The 24,046-nt window shown below is 39.6% G+C and overlaps 1 protein-coding gene across 13 annotated transcripts in view; it reads left to right on the top strand.

Annotated features, from left to right (window-relative positions):
• The window catches only part of EHBP1 (EH domain binding protein 1), a 223,938-nt gene that overhangs the window by 58,323 nt on the left and 141,569 nt on the right, over window positions 1–24,046 (top strand). The window lies entirely within an intron of this gene.

Raw genomic sequence — 24,046 nt, 5'->3', positions numbered from 1 at the left:
ATTCACAGGGCCCAGAATTGTGGTGAGTGAGCCGCTTTCAGTAGCACTGATGTGATCAAGCCGTTGGTGATCATTGCTGTATACCTGATACTAACCACATTCCTGTTTTGATGTGGCAGCAAAGATGGTCTTTGCTAACTACAGAAGAGGACATCCCAGACCTACTAATTTGACAGATGAAAGGAGAAAAATGCCCCACCTGTTTTTGAAGGTTTGCTCATAGATTCATCTAGGCTGGGGCTGGAGGCAGCCTCACCTTGCCTGGCCTGTTGCTTCAAGGCAGCATCATTCCAGGCAAACACTTGCCTAAACTGTTTTTAAAAACTTTTTAAGGTGGGGTCCCTGCAGTGTCTCCGGGCAGCCTGTTCCAATGTTCCATTGCCCTTGCTGTTTGGAATTGTTCTGGCCCAGATTTCTTTTGGTACAGGTTAAAGCCATTTCTTGTCTTACAAATTACAGCTATGGAGAACAGATTCTGCTTTCTGTGTGGCTGGAGGATCTCTCCTTGCCTTTGACTACTCAACCACAATAATGCGATAGTGGTTACACATGGGATTTCATTTCCCTTGGTTGTATTAGCAGATCATTAGCATTCTCCTTCTAAGGACTCATTCGTGGGACTGGGTGTTCAGCATACTCTTCTGCTCGTGCTGCCCGTTGCTATCAGGGACCAGCAGTGCTCAAGTCTGCCTGCTAAAGCTTTGCCCTGAGTTTCCAGGCTGTTCTTTTATTGAGATCCTTTCTAGAAAATCTTCCAAAATATTTTGGTGTCCCTTTTTATACCACTGTTTTCTCATAGTGCATTTTTGAAGATTAAGGTAATGAATGGTGAAGAAAACCAAGCCAGCCTTTCAAGATTGATAGCGATTTGTTGTCAGATGTAGATCCTTCTGTGGGACATATCCATGCTTTCAGTCATCTTTTTTTATACCTTAACCAGTAAGAATATTCTCAGCGGTTTCTCCAGGAAAATATGTCCAATGAAGCTGCTGAATTGAGAAAAAAGGAGTTCAGTGTTTGCTGTTCAAACTAGCCTACAGCAATCGGTTATAAAGAATAACAAGTTTAAGCTGAAAAACGAGTTCTGTCTTTTCCTTTTGTCTGTTGTTGTTGTGTAACTTCAGGAACCCTAACCCAAAAAGAGTTCTGAACTGGTCTCCACCCAAATGTGGGCAAAGCCTCAAAATGAAAGAAACATCAGAAAAAGCTACAGAACATGTTACATAATACAATTTCATTTTAATGGTACAAGTGCATTGTGGGTGGTGGTGTTTGTTTTTGTGTATGTCTGTTTTTTGTGTCCCCTCCCTAGAAATTCTGTGTCATGGTTGCTTATGATTATTTCTCATTTTGAATGCCCTAAAGCATGTTCTGTCGCTCACAGGTTTGGAGAGATTATTTCTCTCTTCTGAAATGCCCATTTCTTGTTTTTCGGTATGACAACACAAACAAAGGTGATAATGTGAAAGTAAAGGGAAAAAGAGGGCAGGTGGATGGGATATAGAAATGAATTTGTTTCTAGTCTTAAAGGTGACCGATTTTAAATGTGATAGAATAAAATGAGGTATTAGCAAAAGTTAATTTTTCATCAGATACAGCTCTAAATATGTTGCTTTCCAAATGAGGCTTTTCAAGAAAGAACAGCTCATTTGATTTGGAACAGTAATTAGCCCATAATTCTGGTAAAATCAGACTTTTATGCTGGTTGTTCAACTCGCTTCTAGTACAGCAGTGCTGCGACACTAACTTCTCAAGAGCAAGTTTTGCTTTACATCAGAATAAAAGTCCGTGTCTAGATGTCAAATCTTCCCACCAGTTTCTGGAGAGAAATGTTGGGAGGCAAATCCCAGCGTAGTGTAGTGAATTGAAATTTTGAGTCAACGCCATTTGGAGAAAGACTGGTTTATGGAATAAGGTGATTTCTTATTTGCTCATCAGTTGCTATAACAGAATTTATTACAAGATCTTGGCTGTTTCTTCTAATGCATCTTTGTAATGTGTGGGAGCTTAAGTTTACATTGGCTATTTGCTTTATCTAAGAAAAAATAATCAAAAAAGCTCTATCATTAGTTTTGTATTTTCTGCTTGAAATAAATTTTTGGCTTAAAATAAGAACCAGCCAGGTTAGCCTTTTTCTGAATTAAATGTCTGCATTTAATACATTTAGAATAGGAAGCTCATAGTTCAGACATGCTTTCCTGGTCCTTTAATTCCCCTGTCATATTCTGCTGTATGTGATTACGTGAACTGTGACTGTCTGTCTGTGTAAATTAGGCTGGGTATTCTGGTCTAGATATAGCTAGGAATTAAATGCTGCTTTGTCAGCCATCTCATTCTTGCTCTGCTTTAAATGTAATAGAGAATCAGAAAACTTGTTTTACTCTTAGTTTTTGCTTGCATTGAATATTTAGCGCTTTGTTCTAGTTGAGAAATCTCCAAGATTAGGTTTTTGGAGCAAAACTTGTGGAAATTGTTGTCTTGAGTGGTTGCCCTGGAGACAGGGTAGGGCATCTTTCTAGGAGGCCTGATCCTGTGTTTTTTTCACTAACACCCTACTGGTTTTTGCGTGTACCACAATGGCATTTCTGTGCAATTTTAACAAGAAGTAGAATGTGATGAGAGCCAAGGTCTCGGCTCTGGTAAGGAGTGGGAGAGCAGCCTGTGCACAGAGCGAAGGACCCTGTTTTGGGATGTCTGGGAGTGGGTGAGTTTCCTGTCTGTCCACACCAACCACACAGGGGTCACTAAACACCCTTAGATGAGGCACCTTTTCTGAAAATTACAGAACATAATGGAAGCAGGTTGCACGCTTGACTTCTGTGGAGAAATTTTACACCAAACCCCATAGGACAAGTCAATTAATACCTGTAATTAGTGCAAGTGTCAGGTGAGCAAGGCATGACAGAGGGGGGTGGGGGGGATGAGTGTGTCCCCCGCCCCATATGGCACCGCACATGGAGATGTCTGTTGGGCCAGGTTTGGGATCAGCATCGTGAGGGCAAGTGCCATGTAAACTTTTTCCGAACAGCTCTGGCAATTCCTTTCTGTTCTGACCTGCACAAGCGCCGTGTCCCCACGCAAAGCCTGCTCGTCACTGGTGCCACAGTGCTATAATATTCTGCAACGGACATTTTACATCTGACCAAAACAAGTCTCTGCCCAGATCACCTGAAATTAGAGCCACGACTAATCCTTTTTATCATTAATATGTAATAATCTATTAAACCAGAGCTGTGAGATGACAAAAAGCTTATCTAAATGAGAATTTTAGATTAATTACTGAAAGTACTTTTAATATCTAATTAACTTTTTACACTCTTAATACCTTGTTTATCTTGAATCAGTAAAATAGAGTATGAAATGTAAGTCCATGCAACTCTTCTACTTTGTTTTTTCAAACACAGTTATGAAAATTTTCTTTTGTTATTTAATCTTTATCTCCCGAATGAAATGCAGTGCCCAAACTATCCTTTCAATACTGTTGTTTCTGATGCTGTGTTAATAACTGCACCAAGTGGATCTGTATTAAATATAATTTGGCAGATGATATGGGGGTTTTGAAAAATATATATTACAGCATTTAAGTTGAAAATTTGCTACAAAAGGAGGCGTCTTATTTTCTGACATTTATGCTAGAATTACATGAGATGGTGTTGCAAAAGGAAGATGGAGACAGGAGGCAACTGAGCGTTGGGCATCAGGCTCCAGATTTGTAAGCTCAGTACGTGCAGTGCGCTGCAACATTTACAATGGAACAAGTTTGACATATAAATTATATGGTTATTACTGAGTCACAATAGTAAAGTACAACTGTTTTCTAAATTCCCAGAACCATTTTGTTTAGGTTTTGGGGAGGGTTATTTCTCACTAGAAGACGTCTATGAATGTACTGTGCAAGACAGCTGATGGGAGTTGCTGTCAGCGGTATCCTGTGCCCGCTGGAGGGAGGAAGCTGATAAACCAGGCAGACAGCTTTGGAAACCAACCCCTAATACTACATTAGGCATGTTTAAAACCAGCAGTGTGGTTCAGCCACTCTTAGCGTATGTTTATTCATAGAAAATCAGCAGTAAAATATACTTGCCTGCACACACGAGAGACAGAGTCTGCATGAGGTCGTTTCTCTTTCAGACATGAAATACAGAAGAGTGTCCTGGTAATTGTTTTACAGTGGGATTCTAATCATACTCTATGTGTAAGCTGAGCTGAGCAACTTGCTTTTTAATAGAAAAGTATTTGCTTTTAAGCTTGTTCAGCTTGCCACTGTTTTTCTGGCTTTATGCGTCCAAGTCTGGTTTTACATTTACATATAGTCACGGGTGTGTATTTGCTCTCGATGCGGTTCAGAATATCATTATGTAAAATGCCACTGTCTGGGGCAACATTATGGTGGATAAATCTAATTTTTGACCTGGGAGCCGTACAGTGTTAAAACAGCATATGTTGCAGCCATGTAGTACAAAATATTCAGTGTGGAAAATGGAAAAAATGGCAAAACATTTAATGAAAAAATATTTTTGATGTAAGTCACCTTCAAAGGCAGATAATCTGGGATTCCAATTGAATATGTTGGTTGATTTGAGATAATACCTTGCAATTGTATGTGCTCAAGGTATGGAAATATATGTCAAAAAAGAATTAAAATATCCATTATCGTGTAAAACGTAGCTCTGTATAAGTAACTGGATAGGATTGTACATGCAAGCAGTTGTAATTTAACTTGGAGCATATTATTTAAAAATAGTGGCCACCAGCAGAACAGTAGCCAGCTGACAGGAAAATAAGAGTTCTGGCTTCCTGAAAACCTCCATTATTAGAGAAACCATCTGGCAGTGTAATAGCACTGAGTATTATTGCCTTTAGCCTCTTATCTTGGGTTGTTAGCTGTCTTAATAGAATGTAACATAATGGAAATTAATTGACCTCTATAACTTAATTGATGCAATTTCATTCAGGTTTTTTTCCCCTCCCAGCATAGTCTTCATTCTGAATTGATACTGCACCATCATATTGGTTTTTTTTCATGTGAAGTTTCTCCTTCCTCATTGTTTTGCATTATCTATATCTGGGCCAAATTGCTTCTTGAATTTTGACAGGCAGCATAAATGAACTTTTTCTGGTTTAGCTTAGGCGTGTTGGTGACCTGGGACTAGGCTGGAAAGAGCGTGTGAATAAAATGGCATTGAATAAAGTACCATAAAATGACATCTTGTAGCTGTTCAGTATCTTCTGTGGTTCTATGTACTAGACTAAAAATAAGCTTAAACTGAATTTCTACTAAATTTGTGACCTATACAATGTTGCAAGTCTGAACTCAGTGATATTGTGAGCACAGTGGTCTATACTTAAGCAGTGTTTCTTACATGTTCCAGTGGCTTGAAAAATAAAATGTAATAATATACCAAATAGGATGAATTTAAAGGCTGAAGATGATACAGTTGTGTGTTATGTTGTGCTGTTAAATGGTAATATTTCTGCTTCTGGTGTGTTTTCTGTAGACCAGAGCTGAGAACAAATGGGACTGTCCTTACTGGGAGTGTAGCGGGCTGAGCATCAGGGATGCCAGGCTCTGGAAGTTCATTTTAATATCCTGTGGTGCACTGCCCAAAATAGGAAAAGTATCAGGTCTGCCTCTGAGGGCTTTTCCTGCTATAAACAAACAAACCTATTAGTTTGCAGAGATTTTCTTTAAAGGCTCTCAATTTTTGCATGTAGTTTTAATGATTTATACTACAAGAGCGCTTTGCTGAGCAAGGGATAAGGTGAGGGAAACTCTCTACAGCTTTGCTCCCTGAGGCAGAAAAACCTTTTCGAAACAGCCACCAGTTGCAGGAAGGGACAGCACAAAAATCACAGAATACATACAATATTTACCAAACCGGAAGTAACACTGAAAATTATGTGAAGAATTCTCTTAATTTTGTCTGTAAAGTAGATCCCCGAAATGGAAATTAATTAGCATTTTTTCTGATGAAGAGTGAGAAGTTACTTAGTCCGAGAGATTTGTCAGTGCTTTCCGCTTTTAAGGGCTAAATAAATTCAGTAAAGAATACAAGAAGAATGCAGAAATCAACTGCCATCAAAATCTGTCTCTGACAAAATCTTGGACCTTTTTACTTCACTACCTCTGCACCGTTGGCTTTTTTTTTTTCCAACCCATCTATTTGGTAGTCTCTGTCCTTTAATGTATCTTTCCCTGAAAACGAAAAGCACAAGACCCAAGAAATAGCTCACGTTGTTGCATAAAGACTATTGTCTGCAACAGAAAGGTAAGGCTGTATGGTTGGGTAATGTGGGCAGCAGGAAAAACAGATGCAGAGGGGATGAGAAAATGGAATAAGAGCGAGGGAAACGCTCTCATAGAAGCTCAGGTAAGTGCCGAAGCCCTGAATGACAGAGGGTATTTGCTTCCAGGAGCAGTCACAAGAAGGAATGGGATGATTTAGGGAGGATTTTGTTTATATATTTGTCAATAAAAGGACAAAAGGGAATATTTGGAAAATGACCCTGAAAATCTGTCAGCGAAGAATTAGTATGAAGTTTATGTGCTTGTTGTTCCATGAGTCATCTATATAAATCTTCCCCATAATTAGTTATAATTCATATTATATAACTTTAATTATATATTATAACCAAAGAAACACATTTATTAGGGAGGATTTGCAGTATAAAATAAATAGTCTGCATAAATAACTAGTATGGGTGCTGTTGAGGAAGGGTATTATCTCAAAGGATATTAGAAATCTGTGGAACAACTGGGGTCTTCACCTGGCCTTAATAAAATAGTTCTGGCTCTAATGCTGCCCACTTTATCACCTACTTCTCCACCCTTTCTCTGTGGTCTCCCCTTCAGATGAAACAGCTACTTCATGGAAACCAAGCTCTATTTTTTTTTTTTTTTCTGTAACTCTTAAATATATTGTGCAATACTTTGGGAAGTAGCTTAGTGTCTTTTCAGTTGGTAACTTCTAAATTTAGTATTTTTCCCTGCCTGTTGTTCAGTCTTTGGAAGTTTGTGTGGGGTCTCCTGTGAAGGGTCCATATTGCAGAACTGGGAATTTAGCTCACCTATTAAAATGAGCGAGTATAAGATGGGGAAGCATGAAGTTGGCTGTGAGGGAGAACCTGGGTAATTGTAAAGGCTGACTTCTTTCTGCATTACAAATTCCAGTTGTCTTTGGTCCACCACACACAAGTGTTGCTTTGCTACTGATGAAGATTAATTATTGGTCTTCACACATGTGCATTTTAACTGTGTGTTTCCTCAGAGCAGCTGTGGTAGACATCCCAAATTATGACTGGTTGCCTGAGCTGGCAACAGGTTGTGTAGACAGACCAGATGTGCAAACATTGCTGCTAGTTTTTGGGCAGGTGGTAACAGTTTCAAAACAACTTGGACTTCATTTGCCTTGAACATTTTATCAAGCATGGACATTTCTTTTGTCACTACCACAGGAAAAATATGGTTGAAGTTACATCCTTAAAGAGTCAGCGATTGTGCAGGTGTGGTCATGGCTGTTCAGCTTTATATTTTAGAAGCCAAACCAGTTCAGAAATTAAGAGGTTTTCCTGATATTTTCTTTGCAAGTACAAACTGGAAGGTGTTACATGAAGCGACAGCTGAGTTTCTGGGAGTCATGGTGTGGATGGCCATGAACTGATGAGACACAACTGGATAATCTGCAGCCTTATCTCATTCCCTCCCCACCAAGCAAAACCATTCTGTGTCCCCTGACAGGTGCAAAACCTTTTCTCCTACAGTAGTGAAGTTGCCACAGTTTTCAGAAAGGCACCACTCTTTCTTTGAAAAATCTGCCTCAATGCACTGGAAAGTGATGTTTGGTTTGGTTTTGGTTGATTGGTTTTTACTTGCCAGGCAATGGTAAATTGGAGTAATGGGCTGTGATTTAGAACTGATAGCATATAGATTAGAAGAAAATGGTGAAATATGAAATAGGTGTTGACTATGGAGTATTTCATCTGGAAAGGCCAATTGTTTGGGTCAAATTGAATGCTTGTGCCAAAGAATGTTCTGTCAAGTTATCTTTACTTCAAATTGGTGAGTGACGCTGAAGATGCTGATCACTATCATTGCAGGGAAGAGCTCTCACGTTGTCTTCATGTTCAGTATGAGTATAGATCAACAACTGATCTGTAACTCAATTTGCTTTGAAACTGTGTTGGCACAAGTCATTGGCTTTATTCTCCTCGTGTTCTGTGAAACCCCCACTGTGCAGCACCCTGCTTGTCCCAGTGCTGGCTAGGAGGCTTTTCAGAGGTTATTAAGGCTATTCTTGTTCTCTGGTGCACAGTGATGAGTAGCGGAGCACGCAGCAGCCAAAAGAGTCCTTGGACCTGCTGACCCATGTGGTGAGAGATGGCCATGTCTTTTGTGTGGTGATGCCAGCTGTAAGGCTGAGCCTTAGAATTTAGAAGGGAGGAAATGAAATTGTGTGGCACCGCCATCTCTCAGCATCTGAATTTCTCCCAGGCTTTAAATTATGGCAGAGTTTAATCCCCCCTGCATAGTGTGTCCTGGTGAAACCTCGGGCAGAACACGAACTTTGCATAATGCTGGTGGTGTGCTACGACCACTTGATGGCACCCTTTGATTTGGTACATGCCTCATTAGCCATAGCATAGTGCAGTGTAGCTGTAGAATTTGTAATGGAATAACACATAAGAACTAAAGACTGCAAGGTATCTGGTTAATGTAGAGGTGAAATGAATGAAACAGCAAGGCTAAGCTTTCCTGACCCTTCATGAGAGAATAGATGAAAAAAGGAAGAATAAGCTATTGTGCCAAAGGGAGATGATGAAATTCAAGATCCACACACATAATCTCTGGCTCAGCCTCTGAAATGTTAATCCCTGGGTAGAATTATTTGAGCTGTAGATTGCAATTTATCATCAAAATGGCACTGTGTCAAACAATACTTCTTGTATGTGTGATGTTTAGAACTATCCAATTTTAATATAAAATGGTTCACAGAGCACTGTCTAGCATTTAAGTAGCAACTCATTAAGCTCAGGATGTTTTTGCTCGTTTCTGTATACCCATGGTAATCGCGTAGAGTTATATTCCATAGATCGCTCTTAGGGTCTTTTACTAGCCAGATAGTATGTTTTACGGAGTGATCTGGTTTGATCTGAGCAGTGACAGGGGATGGGACCGCTTGATTGTAGTTCTAACACAAAGTGGTCTGGGATGTTTCTTTCGAGGTACTCAGTTAATTTTTACAACGAAGAAATTGTCCAAAAAATTGCTGATGGTTTAAAAATCTCGGGATTTGAGATTAATCTTTTGCCAAGTTTTGCAAATGATTGTTTTGAGGTTACAAAAAGTATTTTCTAATTATGTTTTACAAGCTGTAACACCCTTCAGGTTTGTCTTTTCTTGCTTTTAAAAGTATGCCAGTAGAGGGAGTAGAAAAATTACCATCCCAGGAAGGATAGAATGTTCGGCACTAAAATTCAGCCCTTTCCCCTTTAGAAATCTTAGTATTTCACGCTGTAGTCTGTCACTGAAAGTGAAAGCTCCAGCACCTTGAGAAAATGGAATTAGGAGAAGATAAACACAACCCAGGCAGTTTCTGAAATGTAGGGATGTGTGAAACAGTGTAATAATTAGAGAATAAGATTTAATTCCAAACATATATTTAGAAATATGAATTGCCCTTTTTTTATCCCCCTACTATTTGTGACTTGTTTGAAAATCACCATGTAGTTTTATTGTTACAGTAAAACTCAACGTGTTTTAGTGCATGCTAATAAATTAATTTCTCTGTGTTTATTTTTAAAAGTGGTCTCTATAAAAATGTGCTATTAAATTGTATAAGGCATTTGTAAATACAAAATACTTTAAAATAGGGAGTTTGTTGCAAGTCTTGCCTTTTTTCCTTGAGAAAGGTGAGAGACTGAAGGAGAAGAGAGGAAGCAGAGTGTAAACCCTGCCAGCCTGGCAAATTCATAATTCCTTTGTAGAAGTTTCCGAAGGCGCTGAGGTTTCAAGTGGAAAGGAGTTGGTGATCTTCCCGTGTTTAAAAAGTCTCTTTTAGCCTGGTGGTAATTAAAGTCTCCTCTAAAAATATGCCAGTATCAACAGGAGACTTTGACAGGCTTTGGCGTGTTTGGTTAGCAGGTATATACCCCGCGTTTTGGAATCGTAGGGCTGACTGAGCAGTCATGATGGCTGTGAACTGAAGTATGAAGGAGACATTTGTCTTAGACAGGGACCTTTTGTGTTAATCCTTCCAACCTTTATATCGTAGCATTTTGTGATGGTATTTAGTCAACAAATAATTGGTATTGTGCACGTGTGATCCCTCTCCGTCAGAAATGAGTGTCTGTGTGGAATAAGTATCAGGTTTAGATAAGAATTATTATTTTATTTTATATTTTTCCTGCACTGTGGCTTTTTTCCCTTGCAGGCCGGTGCCTTAGCACATGTAGTTTCTAGATTAATATTTATAAGTGGAAACTCAGGAGATTAACGTGATTATATTGAGTGTGCAGCTGTTTATTTGTGCATGCAGTTGTTTTCTATGCATCCTAGATAAACATGTTATCAGAGTATACCTCAGCACAGATACTCATGTCTTGAAAATATACATACCAGTGAGACTTCACCACTGTCTGCCCAGCCCAAACACACAGAATGTATGATCACAGTCACCGGAGTTTTGCTGCTTTAGAAAAGGTATTTTTCTCCTCCAACAGCCTGTGGTGTGAGTTGCTACATCAGGTCACTATTTCTGGGTTTTGCTGCTGCACCAGCCTTGGTATTTTAGCTGTTCGGGCTTGCAGTCGCTTCCTTGCTGATGTTTTGCCTCCTTGTTAGTTCTGTGTGTTACATTGAAAACAGTTGTGCTTTCAGAAAAATGGTACATTTTGTGCTGTAGCGTCCATTTGTATTAGATGGTTAAAGTTTTTGCAACTTAAAACCAGTCATTCCTTACGTGAGTCTATGACTGCAGTGGGGTTTTTTTTTGGTTAAAAATGTGTTCAAATCTACTACATGTTTACTAGGATCAATAAAGTTGTGTTTCATTCTTTCATGCTACTGTAAAAGATAAAACTTGTGTTTGATAAATGGGGAGTTCAGATTTGGTATGATAATAGCCTTTATACCAGGTATTTTGTCCCTGAATTATGTATGAATTTGAGGATCAGATCTGATCAACTTCATAACACTGAGCTTTTAAAGTGTGTGTTTGTTTAAACTTCTATGACATATGAGACACTTCATTAAGCTTCTTGTGTCCTGTTTTGCAGCATAGTGGTAATTAAATGTAAAATCTGTTTTTAAACCAGAAATTGTACAGAAGCAAGTCACAACAAATCTTGATAGTGTTGTTTTGTGCTCTGTCTGGAAATGGTATGAAGAAGTCTCTTACAGAACAGCTTTTAAATGTGTCCAGGATTTGTACATGGATTTCACTGTCAAGCTTTTAAAACTGATTTTCTTCTAAGTAAAGACTTCAAATTGCTGTTTATAAAAGGAACAAGAGGGTTTTTTTGACTTATTGTGTCTGATTTTTTTAAGAAGTAATTCTACTGCATTTTAGAGCTGCAGATATGAGAAGAAAAAAGTATACGTTTGTCTATAGTGCCTGTGGATTTTTTACTGAAGCGAAGCTAATGGCTGTCAAGAAAACTTTGTTCTGAGCTTACTGTGATATCTGACTTCTATATTACTTTATAAGGAGCGTACTAAAAATAAATAGTGGTAATCAGTCTCTGTTATGCTTCTAACTTTATCTTTCCAAGGAAACCCAAGTCCCCAAACAAATTTCGACTTAACATCAAGCCTGAGCAGATTTTTTTGTTGTGAGCTTCTGCATTCCTGAGCTACTTGAATGTAAAGTGTCACACAGAATTATAGTATTTGCTGGTGAACCTGGACAGACAATAATAATTACTACATTGAAGCTTGTTTTCTGTGCAGTTGAGGCACAACAGCATACCCTTGGTTTTGTTTCGGATAGATCTGGATTAATGCTGGCTCACAATTATTACTCGCAGGGCATTATCATTTCAGATCTGTGCATCTACTTTTAAGGTATGTCAATTGCTGTAATTAATTAAAGTGCTGCAGATGCTGCTGGTTAAGCCAATTTAAAGAACAGAGAGCATGAATTTCCAGTTATGTGAGCTAGATAATGATAATGCCTTAACGTGGTAGTCACTCCTGTGAGCCAATTACTGCTCGAGGTAGCTGAAGCAGGTCTGTGGTTCACTCTCTGCTTTCACCCGTTCTGAGAATACACGTCTCCTTTTTATGCTTCTTACTGCTGAGTAATCTTAGTTTTCCTCCCTGTTTGTGGGGTGGTCCGACTGACAGCTTTTACTCTTAATAAGCTTAGAGGTAATAATCCAAGACCTGTAAGTCACATGTACAATATGCCTTTTAGTTTCATTTTTTCATGCTCTTGTTTGGCCAAAACATCAGGCTCCCTGTAATATTATATGAGTGCTATTGCTGACTACCTGGAACTGAAGCACTACTTTCTGAATATTGATTAATGCAGACATCTCATAAGTGTTTTAATGTTACACTGATTATGAGATTAAGTCTGTGTGAGTTTTCTTTGTTTGGGGGTTTTTGTGGGTTTTTTTGTTTGGTTGCTTTTTGGGTTTTTAATTATCATTTATTTTCCTTTTATTGTGCAATATTTGTAGATATGGATGGATCAAATATTAAGTTAATGAACACTGAGAATTTTTTCAGTTCTGTAAGTTAGGTTAACTTCTCGGCCACAAAGTGGAAAAAAAACCACTTTCATTAGGGATACATTGTATTTATTAATTTATTATTGTATTTGTTTTTGATGGCAACATGATATATTAATAAATAAACGATTAGCAACATCTTTTCTTCTTATTCACGTGTGAACTTGTTTCTATGGGAGCTTTAGAAATATTGACAGTACTTGTGCCCGTAACACTCAAAAAATGTTCCTGATGTGGCTGGAAGGTGGAGAATAACATATTTCAAAAGAATATGTAGAAACCGATTGTTTGTATTTACTTGTAACACTTATTTTTGTGAATTATAATTTGTGCAAGTCTAATAATTATATATATAGACACTATGAATAAATGGGAAGCTGCATGGTATGGGACATACTTGCTGTTTGACTTGCCAATGCCCAATTTCAGGTTTCAGGCTTTGATTAGGGAGACTCCATGCCATGATATATTTCTGTATTTTTGGAAACAGCTGTACGATTGTGTCAGGTGTATTTGAGTAAGGCTAAAAATACTAACAGCCTCTGAGTGGCAGCCCATTAGTATTGTGGAGTGGCTGAACCTTAAGAAAGTGAGTGCAGCTGTGTTCATATGCAAAATGGGGAGAGAGTGGAATTTTCCTAGAATTGGCACAGAGAGAACAGGTTTTCATCCTGGATCCGTAAACGTAAAGCCTTAAAGATTTGGGAGGGTCCAGGGAGCCTGGTGTTGATGCATGGAGAACAGGCCTGGGAGATGAACAGGGGAACATTGTTTTGTAGTAGCTGAAGCTTAGGCCCGCACAGAGGAGGAGGAAATTGGCTGCAGAGGAGAAAATAGTCCATGATTTCTGAGAGGGAGTGGAAGAGAACAGAGTGCACTACTTAGATGTCTCTGGCCTCATTCCAGAGAGTGGAAATAAAGACAAGAAAGTGCTTGTGAGCATTTATTGCTTTGTCCTTTTGTGTGTTCTTATGTGACCTGAAGCAGAGAAAAAAACCCCTTTTTTGGAGGATCCTTATAAAAATCTTTCACTTCAACCGTTCTCTGTCAGCAAGGAGAAGGAGTTGAATACACATAGACTGGGATGGGAAGCATAAATCTCCGTAAAATACTGGGCAGCCTGAAAATGCAACCGTATGTGATAACTGAGCCATTCTCAGTTTGCTGCAGTCAAAATGGGTGGTTTCTTGCTTCATCCTTTCTGCTCACTGCTTGGTGCTGCTGCTACTTTAGTGCATCAACCACAGTGCTCACCTGGCCTTTGCAGTGCTCATTCATCTCCTGAAAACATTTGTGCTGTTGGTTTGTGTGGTGTGTGTGGTTTTGTTTTGTTGTTGTTTGATTTTTGTTTGGTTTTTTTATTGGGGGGTTGGCTTTAAAAAAAAAAAAAAAAATAGTATTTTGGTTTTCTTTGGTTTTGTTTGTTTTGTTGTTTGTTTGTTTTCCTGGGTGAGTTTTCTGCTGGTTTAGTGAGAGGAACTGGCTTATGAAAGAAGAGCCAGCAAAGTGCAGAGCTAGTGCGAGGCAGGAGCACATGGCTAGAAAAGCGGGATGCAGATAGGACACGAGTTAGGAGTCAAACACCACCCGATCGGTTGCAGCATCATGTAGGAGTTACCTTGTGGCTCTGCTCCGAATGGGCAAGATGAGGAGAAATGGATGTTTCTGGGAGCCCTCGTGCTTCTCGTGCCCTGCAGGATCTCACACGTTGCACCACAGCGCAGCTGCTCCAGATGGGCCTGGTTGCCTGTGCTGGCCCCATCTTGCCCTACCTGCAGTGTGTCACTGCTGGGGGACCTTCCTCCAGATGGGTCTTGGCTGCTTTAGGCAGCTGCCAGCTAATGACCATATCCATCTATGAGGAGCAGAGACCATGTGGTAGCCTGCTTGAATCAAAACAAGCTTTTCATATTCTCCTCTCATCCAGTGCTGTTGTATTTCAGGGGTGCCCCAAGAAATCACCTTCTTCTGTTTGGAGCACCGGCCATCCTTTCTAAAGCCAACTGGCATCAAATATCCCTTGGTTTGGGTTGTTTCCTGCCTCATGTTATAGTAGGACTCTCTCTCCTTGGTAGGAAGATGAAAACCAGAAGTTCACACTTTGGTTTTGGTGGTGTTTAAGAAAGACACTTAATAGACTTATTTTTGTGTCACCAAGATGTTAGTGAAGTTTTTATTAAGGTGTGATACCATCAGTCGTTGTTGGAATTGTAGAAAAGAGTGAGACCACATTGCCTGGGTGAGATTTGTGGCTTAGGAGTCATTGTGGCCAGACCTCCTTCTAACCTGAGTAAGAGCTGCACTTGCTGCTATATAGCTGCACTAAAAATAAATCCCCTCTTGCAAAAGTATGGATAATACTCTGCACGTGCATGTGTGTGCACGTTTGTTTTCATGTGCTGTAAACCCCAAGATAGAATCTCCTGTTTTATAAGGGCTAATAGTATGTTCCCAGATTTAACAAGGTGCTTAATTGCACGGCTTTCTTTAACTTGATTTAATTACACATAGATCATATACTTGAAGTCAGACGTGCACATGAATACTTTCCTGAACCAAAGTGCATCCTTGTTGTTGTCACTATATCACTGTGTTTAATGGACATGGAGGATTTATGGGCCTTATAGGCAAGCGTTTACCCACGTGTTACCCTGTGGTAGCTGGAGTTAGTAACACTAGATCAGGGACAAACTCTGTTACAACTGGCTAAAAGTTTCCATAAGACTTCTCCAATATGTGTTCATTTTCATTATATTTTTCATGTAATAGGAGGAGAATCTTGTAATTATGATTTGTTCCCTGTCCTACTTAGTTATTCAATCTTTTTTTTGGTTAAGTTTTATAACTCAAGTTACGTCTAAAGAAATCAAATAATGGGCCAGAATTTGATTTTTTTTTTTTATTATGTTAAATATACAATATCGCTATTGCTGTTTGTTATGGCTACAACATATTGCTTTGGGACATAAAGCTCTTACTACCCCATAGTTGGTGAGAAGAAGAAAAAAAAATGGTGTAGCAAATTTTTTGCAATTAAAAATCTGGAAAAACTTGTTTAAGAAAATGTTAGCTCAAGAACACGCATCTTTTGTCAGTATAATATGCAGCCTTGAACACAACTCTTTTTATCAGCAGTACAGTGTTTCATATTTAATCAACATAAAATGAAGTGCTTCCCTCACATAAATGTAACACAGATCAAGTCTCAGCCAAAGCAAATAAAAGAATGAATGCTTTGTTAATCATCCATAACTAATTTGTGCATACACAGAAAAAAATGAAATCTGTTTTTGACAAGAGCTTTTTCATAGAAACAGCAAGGGAAAACTGAACATGTAATGTGCATTAGTAATAGTGAATAGCAATGGGGAGATCTGAGATGTTTGCCTGGGACAACTTCTATTTCTTGATAGTAACAGCATTTAACAGAAACCTAAGATAAGAGAAGGGAGGAATTTTTTTAAGTTGTTTGCCAAAATATAAGACGACAAACCTGTGCTGAAGCAGACATGCCTGGGTTCTTGTATGCCTCGCCATGTATTCATTAAGTATCACAGGGAACTGCCACATATCTCTGTGACAAACTCAGCTAATAGATAATACACAGTGGGGAAAATGTTAAATGCATTGCTTCTTTGCACAGGCAATATCATTGTGTTGCTCTAGTGACAGTGTGGTTATGGTTGACAGGGCAGCTTCATTACAACCTCCTGTTTTCAGGCTATTGCAGCTTTAAAAAAAAAAATCACCCACTGGACTGAATTTTTTTAATGCCTGTCAGCCTTGAGGTGAATTTTACTTAAAGTGCAAAGTTAGAAGAAATCCATATAGCTGTTTCCCTGATTTGAACAAATTTGGAGGGAGGGATGGATGGATGGGCTTTTAAAAAGTTGACATTTATGTTCATTGCAGAGCTGCATTTGGAATGCTTTGCATTTGTCCTTGCTGCTAAAATATAGATTATGTTCTTTATAAATGCATATATATAAAATAAGTGACTACACTTGCACGATACATTATTCTCACTTTTTTGTGTGCATAGGGTGTGACAGCTGAGATGTCTTACATGCGTGAGCATGCCCCTGTTGTAGCTTCACACAGATCTTAATTTTCAGCTACCTCCCTTTTGCCCTGGTTATATACCTCCCCTTTGCCCCCTGCTTCTTCCCGCATACGTCAGATTTGAGTCGCACGCCTTTGCTGTGTAGTGGGGAGTACTGCACGCAGAAACCATCGCTTGCAAACCATACTGCTCTTAGATAACAGGCTGGAGTAGGTTTGCATATTAAAGTTGTCTCGCTGAGTTTTTTGTCCCTGATAGTGAACTGCAGATAAAAGAAATAGCAATAAAGTGGAGTGGGCAGGAGAACTGTATGTTTGTATGAAGACACTTCCTTGAAGAGTCAACTCTTTCAGCGTGAATTATGTGATTGGGATCACGAGCACAGAGCTGTAAGAGTTATGGAACATATCCTCCATGGTCATAACTGGGACATAGAGAAGAAGGAGCAGCTGCAGGTCCAATAACTTCTCTGTAGTTTGGGGGCCTTTTCCAACTAGGTTATATCCTCTTGGGATTATGTATTTTTGTTGTTTTGGCATGTGGTTAAAGTGAAGTTGTGAACAAGAGGGAAGAGAATAAAAAATCACAGTCGCAAATTTAATAATAGAGATAGATACATTGGTGCTCCCGTAACAACTGGGATGTTCACTAAAAAAAAAAAAAAAAAAAACAAACAGCATGATGTTATTTAAGTGGCCTTTTAGCCTAAACCTAAGGTATTATCAATATGATAAATAATTTGACCCAAGGGCTCCAGTTCTGACAAGAACAACGACTGCTTTGTGAGCATCACTGCTCAGCATGCAGCCATCAGGCACTACAGACCATACATTCATTCATTCTGTTCTTTTCAAGTTGAGGTCCAAATTTCAGTACAGAAAAAATACAGCATAAGAGTCATAACATCTTCCCTTGACATCATTTCTGTATCATAAGCCTTGCAAATTTTATTTCATTTAATATTGTGCATTCACTCTATGGAAGTTATCCTCCGATAATAACAGCTGTTTGATGACAGACTGGTGTTTTACAAAACAGGTTTTATCTATGCTAAATAATTAAGTCTAGACAATTAAGTCTAGGCAATGTTACATGCCATTGTAAAATAGAATATTTTCTGGAAAGGTGAATTAAAGTATAAAGGTCAGTGGAGCAGTTAATCTTTTGACCTTGTTTCTTCTTTAGTGACTGTTACCTCAAACTCACTTCCTTGTTGGAGATTACAAAGGAGATGAATAAAGTGTTTACGTTTGTGAGTTTGTTTAAACAACCAGAGTTAATTCAGGGGTCTGTATTGTGTGTTGTCCTGCAGGGCATTTGTTTCCTCAGGAGAAGGCTTGGAATTAAGCACAACCTGATGTACAGAGCTACAGACTTTTCAACGACTGTTCTTAATAGTATATTACACTTGTGTTAAATATTTGCTGCTGAGCTTGAGGTATTATTTTAAACCCACCTTTTTAATGTCAGCGATTCTGGGTCTTTGTCTTGGTGCGACACCAAGAGAGACTAAGCAAATTTAGAACTTGGTATGCAAAATGGAAAGAAAATCGCAGAATCACAAAATGTTAGGGATTGGATGGGACCTTGAAAGATTATCCAGCCCAATCCCCCTGGAAGAGCAGGAACACCCAGATGAGGTTACACAGGAAGGTGTCCAGGCAGATCTTGAGTGTCTCCAGAGTAGGAGACTCCACAACCTCCCTGGGCAGCCTGTTCCAGTGTCTGTCACCCTCACTGAGAGGAAGTTTCATTTCATATTTAAGTAGAACTCCTGTGTTCCAGTTTGTACCCATTGCCCCTTGTCCTGTCATTGGTTGTCACCAGGGAGAGCCTGGCTCCATCCTTGTGACACTCACCCTTACATATTTATAAACATTAATGAGGTCACCCCTCAGTCTCTTCTTCTCCAAGCTAAAGAGACCCAGCTCCCTCAAGCCTTTCCTCACATGAGAGATACTCCACTCCCTTCAGCATCTTTGTTGCCCTGCGCTGGACCCTCTCCAGCAGTTCCCTGTCCTTCTTGAACTAAGGGGCCCAGAACTGGACACAATATTCTAGATGGGGTCTCACCAGGGCAGAGTAGAGGGGGGGGAGAACCTCTCTCGACCTACCGACCACCCCCCTTCTAATACACCCCAGGATGCCTTTGGCCTTCCTGGCCACAAGGGCGCAGTGCTGGCTCATGGGCATCCTGTTGTCCACCAGGGCCCCCAGGTCCCTTTCGCCTACACTGCTCTGTAACAGCTCATTCCCCAACTTCTAACTGATGTAGTTTCTAATTTACTCTCTTCAGTTGAGAGAGCTCCCTGTAGCCTGTCTATTTTAGCATTTAATTGCTGTATACTCTTACAAATTTAATTCTGCAGCGATCCAGTTTGCTCTGCTGGTGAAACAGTGATCTTGTCAACTAAGCAAGATGGCGCTTGCAGCTCAGTCGGTGAGACATTTGCCATTTAATTCTGAAGCCAAAGGAAAGCAAAATCCTCAAAACTTGTTCCTCTCAATGGGTTTTTACAGCTAGAAAAATTACCTTGTCTAATTATCTTATGCCCAAGTGTGCAGCAGAATGCTCCTCTTTAAAATCTGCATATCTTTGTGGGGTTTTTAGCATTTACTTTTATAAAATGTGAAAAGGCAGACTCCAAAAATGTTGCACTGTATGTCTTCCTTTTCAGGGAGAAAGGTCGTGAAAAATTGTCTTCCCTGGTTAGGTTGTTTTTGGACAGTGTTTGTGCAGGACTTATGCATCACTTGATGTATTTCCATTAGAGACGGTGAGGGACCATTTAGTATTTAAATAATTAAGAACAGTACTTTTTGATCTAATTTCTTCTGAATGGAAATGTATTACTGTGTTTGTTTTCTCAATATGTGTGTTTCGAAAGGAGGGCTGTTGAGTCTTGGGGATTAAGAACTGCAGTGCAGCAGGAGTTAAAGGTCTGTACAGGCAGTACTTTAACTCACATATTAAGGAAAATAAAACTTGAAAGATCAGAGACTGTCTTTTTTTTTTTAGTATGATAAATTTACAAATTTGTATTTTTATAGGCAATTGGAACCTCAAAAGTCAACTTCTGTCTTTGGCCCACAAAGTGATTATGAAATTAATTCCTTTCTCAGGAAGACTGAACTTGATTGCCAAGTATGTCTTATTCTTCAGAGTGCCTCAGGATATTTAGTGCTAAGAGAATCATCTTGCACATGGCTGGCTTCTCCCCTTCGTACTGGCACACGGCTGCCTGCACTCTTGTCTCCTTCCTCCTCTACACCAGTTAACCCCAATTTTCACCAGGAGTTGCTTATGGTGATCTTCACTGGGAGAGCTTCCCCTCTTCCTTATTCACCTTCTCTTATTCACTCTCTGATCCACAAAATCTGAAGCTGCAAGTGGCAAGATGATCGTTTATACAATAAATAGATATTAAGTGAAAACGTAATTCCACATCTTTCCAAAAGTCTCATGTCTTGATGTCCATGTCCAGCTTTTGGATGCTTGCAAGTTTAATGATGTGTCCTTTCTCTTCACTTCAGATTCACCATTAGCTTGGCTTTGCTTGTTTGCTTTGACTCTTTTAGTGAAATCACCTTGATAAAGACAATATGCATCTCAGTTATGCTATCAGATACGATCATTTGTAGTAGACAACGTAGTTCTTCCCCCAAAATACACCTTCTGTTTCTCAAAGTCACTGAAGTGTATTTGTATTTCCTACTGTATCTCGCAGGGACATCATGGGAGGTCTCTGTGTTGCTGTTGTAGCATTGGGTGTAATAGGTGAGCCAGTGCTAAGAAGGTATTGGTAGGTACACAGGGAAATAATCCAGGTCTCTGTTAATTCGGGGTTGTTTACAGCCGCTGAGAAATTATTTTCATAGTCTAACTGTGAAGAGTATAATACATCAGAATACAGGCATGGGGTGGCTGATCAGAGGGTCATCATATTGCAGTTAGCAATAAGATAAGGGGGCATGGCCTAAAACTCTGCCGGGGGAAATTTAGGCTGGATATTAGGAAGAAATTTGTTACAGAGAGAGTGGTCAGGGATTGGAATGGCTGCCCAGGGAGGTGGTGGACTCACTGTCCCTGGAGGTTTTTAAACTGAGATTGGACATGGCACTTAGTGCCATGATCTAGTAAATGGACTGGAGTTGGACCAAGGGTTGGACTTGATGATCTCTGAGGTCTTTTCCAACCCAGTTGATTCTGTGATCTGGAAGGCGGGAAGCAAGTACACATGATAGTGATTTGTTCACTACACCTGTTTCTCACTGGGTGTAGATACACCTGTTCTTTTTGGGGGTGTTTTCATTGATGAAGGGGCGTGAGGACATGACAACAGATGTATTCTCTGTAAAAAGGGGAAAAAAAGATCCTCAACCTTTTTTTTTTTTTTTTTTAAGGAAAACCTAATAGCGTAATTTGGAAATAGTGAACAAATGAAGAGTCTTTCCACATATTAGAGTTACGTGATGAGCTATCATTTCAATAAGAATAACACTGATACCATGATACCGATTTTAAAACCAGTGTGGGTATAGTTGGATTTTGTCTGCAAGAATAAGCTCATCCCAACCGATTCAAAGAAGAGTCAAGTCCAAAGCGTGACAAATGGTTCCTGGTCATTAGAGCCCATGGGTGGAATGTTTTCCTTTGGGCTGTCTGCAGGTGAGGACATCTTCAAGGCAGAATTGTAGAGTCATCGAACAGCCCAGGCTGGAAGGGACCTGGAAAGATGTCTGACCCAACCTTTTGTGAGAAAGGGAACCTAGGTGACACTATCTAACACACAATCCAGTCGCATCATGAAAATCTCTTGCGATTGGGACTCTGCCACATCCCTGGGAGGTTGTTCCAGTGAGTGATTGTTCTTGCTGTAAAAAATATATTTCTTAAATTGATATGGAACCTCTCCTGGTGCAACTTGTACCAGTTGCCCATTGTCTTCTTCATGTGGCTCCAAATTACTTTGTAATTTCTACTTGCTCCTTTTCTGTTTGGCAGGAAAACACATGCACCAGAATCGGCAAGTAGTTTTTGCTGTTCCAGTTGCATAAATATTTTCACACCACGTTATATATGCCAGGTTTCTCTAAAGAACCTTAGAAAAAAAATACAGAACGGGTCTAAGTAATCTTCCTTTCTATTCACCTTGACCACCATTTTTACTTCATAGTGTGAATACTGAAAATTTAGCTTTATGAAACAAGTTACTGGTAAGATGCAAACTGCTTCCCTGCGTTTACCTGGAGAACATGCAAAAAAGAAATGCCACGTCTCTCACGTTGCATTTTGAACTGGCACCGCAGTAAGTCGTGCAGTTGGTATAATGAGTTGTAATGTTTAGTTATTCTAAAGGTATGGTACAGTAACAGATTACTGTTGTTCATATCTGTGTGATAATTGAAACTCCCTGATTGTACTTTGCATTTTACACATTGTCAGGACCTTGGACCTTAATCTCGTTCTTTGATTGACAGTCGCGGCCAGGGGAAGAGCACTCAAATTGTTTGTGATAGTCGCATCTGTTCAACTGGATTCAGTTGAGAGTATTTGCATATTCTTAAGTATTTCTTCTGAGAGGGCCTAAATCCTTCTCAAGTGTTTGATGCATTTTTGAAATTCATTCATAAGGTATCTACATGCACTAATAGTTCTGTATAATATTGCTGTGTGTAATCTGAGAGATAAGACTAGTTTTTTAAACAAGGTATTCTTTGGGGATGACATGTTACATTCTGACTTATTCTACTGGGCGGAAATGTCAAGTACTTTGAAAAAGGATGCTTGAATGTTGTGATTGAATTAGTATTCTTATTCAACACAAATCATCAACTGCAGTAAGATGTTGTCTTATTGTGAGAACATTTTTCAAGAGTTAACTGCAGAGTTTTTTTATTTTATTTTTCTACTGGAGCTTTATTAAATATAATTGTTCCTTTGCTGCTGATGCTGATATTAGATGGAACAAGAGAGTAGATTCTTAGATGCGTTTTAGTTTAGTTTGGCTGAATTGTTCAACTATGAGCAAAACTTTTGTCTTGAAATATAATTTAGGCTTTTGAAATACAACTTAGGTTTTTATCTTTCTCTATTCTTGATTTTTTTTTCTCTTGCAAAATTTTTATCAATATTTTTGGAAGCATTGTTAACTTTAATTTCAGAAACATGTCACTCTCAAATGTACATGTAAAACACTACTGAGAAGTACTCCTGCTCTGAATAAATATTTAGGCGTTATATTTGAGCCTTGAACACAGACAGCAGTTCAACATATTAACTCGATGGCCTCATACCATTACATAAAGAAATATATGCATAATTGAAACCCATGGAAGTCCTAGTCCAGTACTATCCTAGTCCAGTTTGCTGTCAGAAGGAATGGAGATACATTCCCACTTGTTTAAGCATCCTAATTGCTCAGTTGAGGAGATGTGGTCTGGACAAGAGAGTAGTGAGGTGGATTGCAAACTGGCTTAAGGAGAGAAGCCAGAGAGTGGTAGTCAATGGTGCGGAGTCCAGTTGGAGACCAGTATCTAGTGGAGTGCCTCAGGGGTCAGTACTGGGGCCAGTATTATTCAATATATTCATTAACGATTTGGACGAGGGAACAGAGTGTACTATCAGCAAGTTTGCTGATGACACTAAGCTGGGAGGAGTGGCTGACACGCCAGAAGGCTGTGCTGCCATCCAGAGACCTGGACAGGCTGGAGAGTTGGGTGGTGAATAACCTGATGAAATTTAACAAGGGAAAGTGTAGAGTCCTGCATCTGGACAGGAACAACCCCAGGTTCCAATATAAATTAGGGAATGACCTATTAGAAAGCAGTGTAGGGGAAAGGGACCTGGGGGTCCTGGTGGACAGCAGGATGACCATGAGCCAGCACTGTGCCCTTGTGGCCAGGAAGGCCAAAGGCATCCTGGGCTGTATTAGAAGGGGGGTGGTTAGTAGGTCCAGAGAGGTTCTCCTTCCCCTCTACTCTGCCCTGGTGAGACCTCATCTAGAATATTGTGTCCAGTTCTGGGCCCCTCAGTTCCAGAAGGACCGGGAATCGCTGGAGAGAGTCCAGCGTAGGGCAACAAAGATGCTGAAGGGAGTGAAGCATCTCTCATGTGAGGAAAGGCTGAGGGAGCTGAGTCTCTTTAGTTTGGAGAAGAGGAGACTAAGGGGGGACCTTATTAATGTCTGTAAGTATATAAAAGGTGAGTGCCATGAGGATGGAGCCAGGCTCTTCTCGGTGGCAAACAAT

This window comes from Patagioenas fasciata, chromosome 3, assembly GCF_037038585.1.
Source record: "Patagioenas fasciata isolate bPatFas1 chromosome 3, bPatFas1.hap1, whole genome shotgun sequence".
Taxonomy (NCBI): Eukaryota; Metazoa; Chordata; class Aves; order Columbiformes; family Columbidae; genus Patagioenas; species Patagioenas fasciata.
The sequence above is the reverse complement of the archived record's forward strand: the minus strand, read 5'-3'. Positions and strand labels throughout refer to the sequence as shown.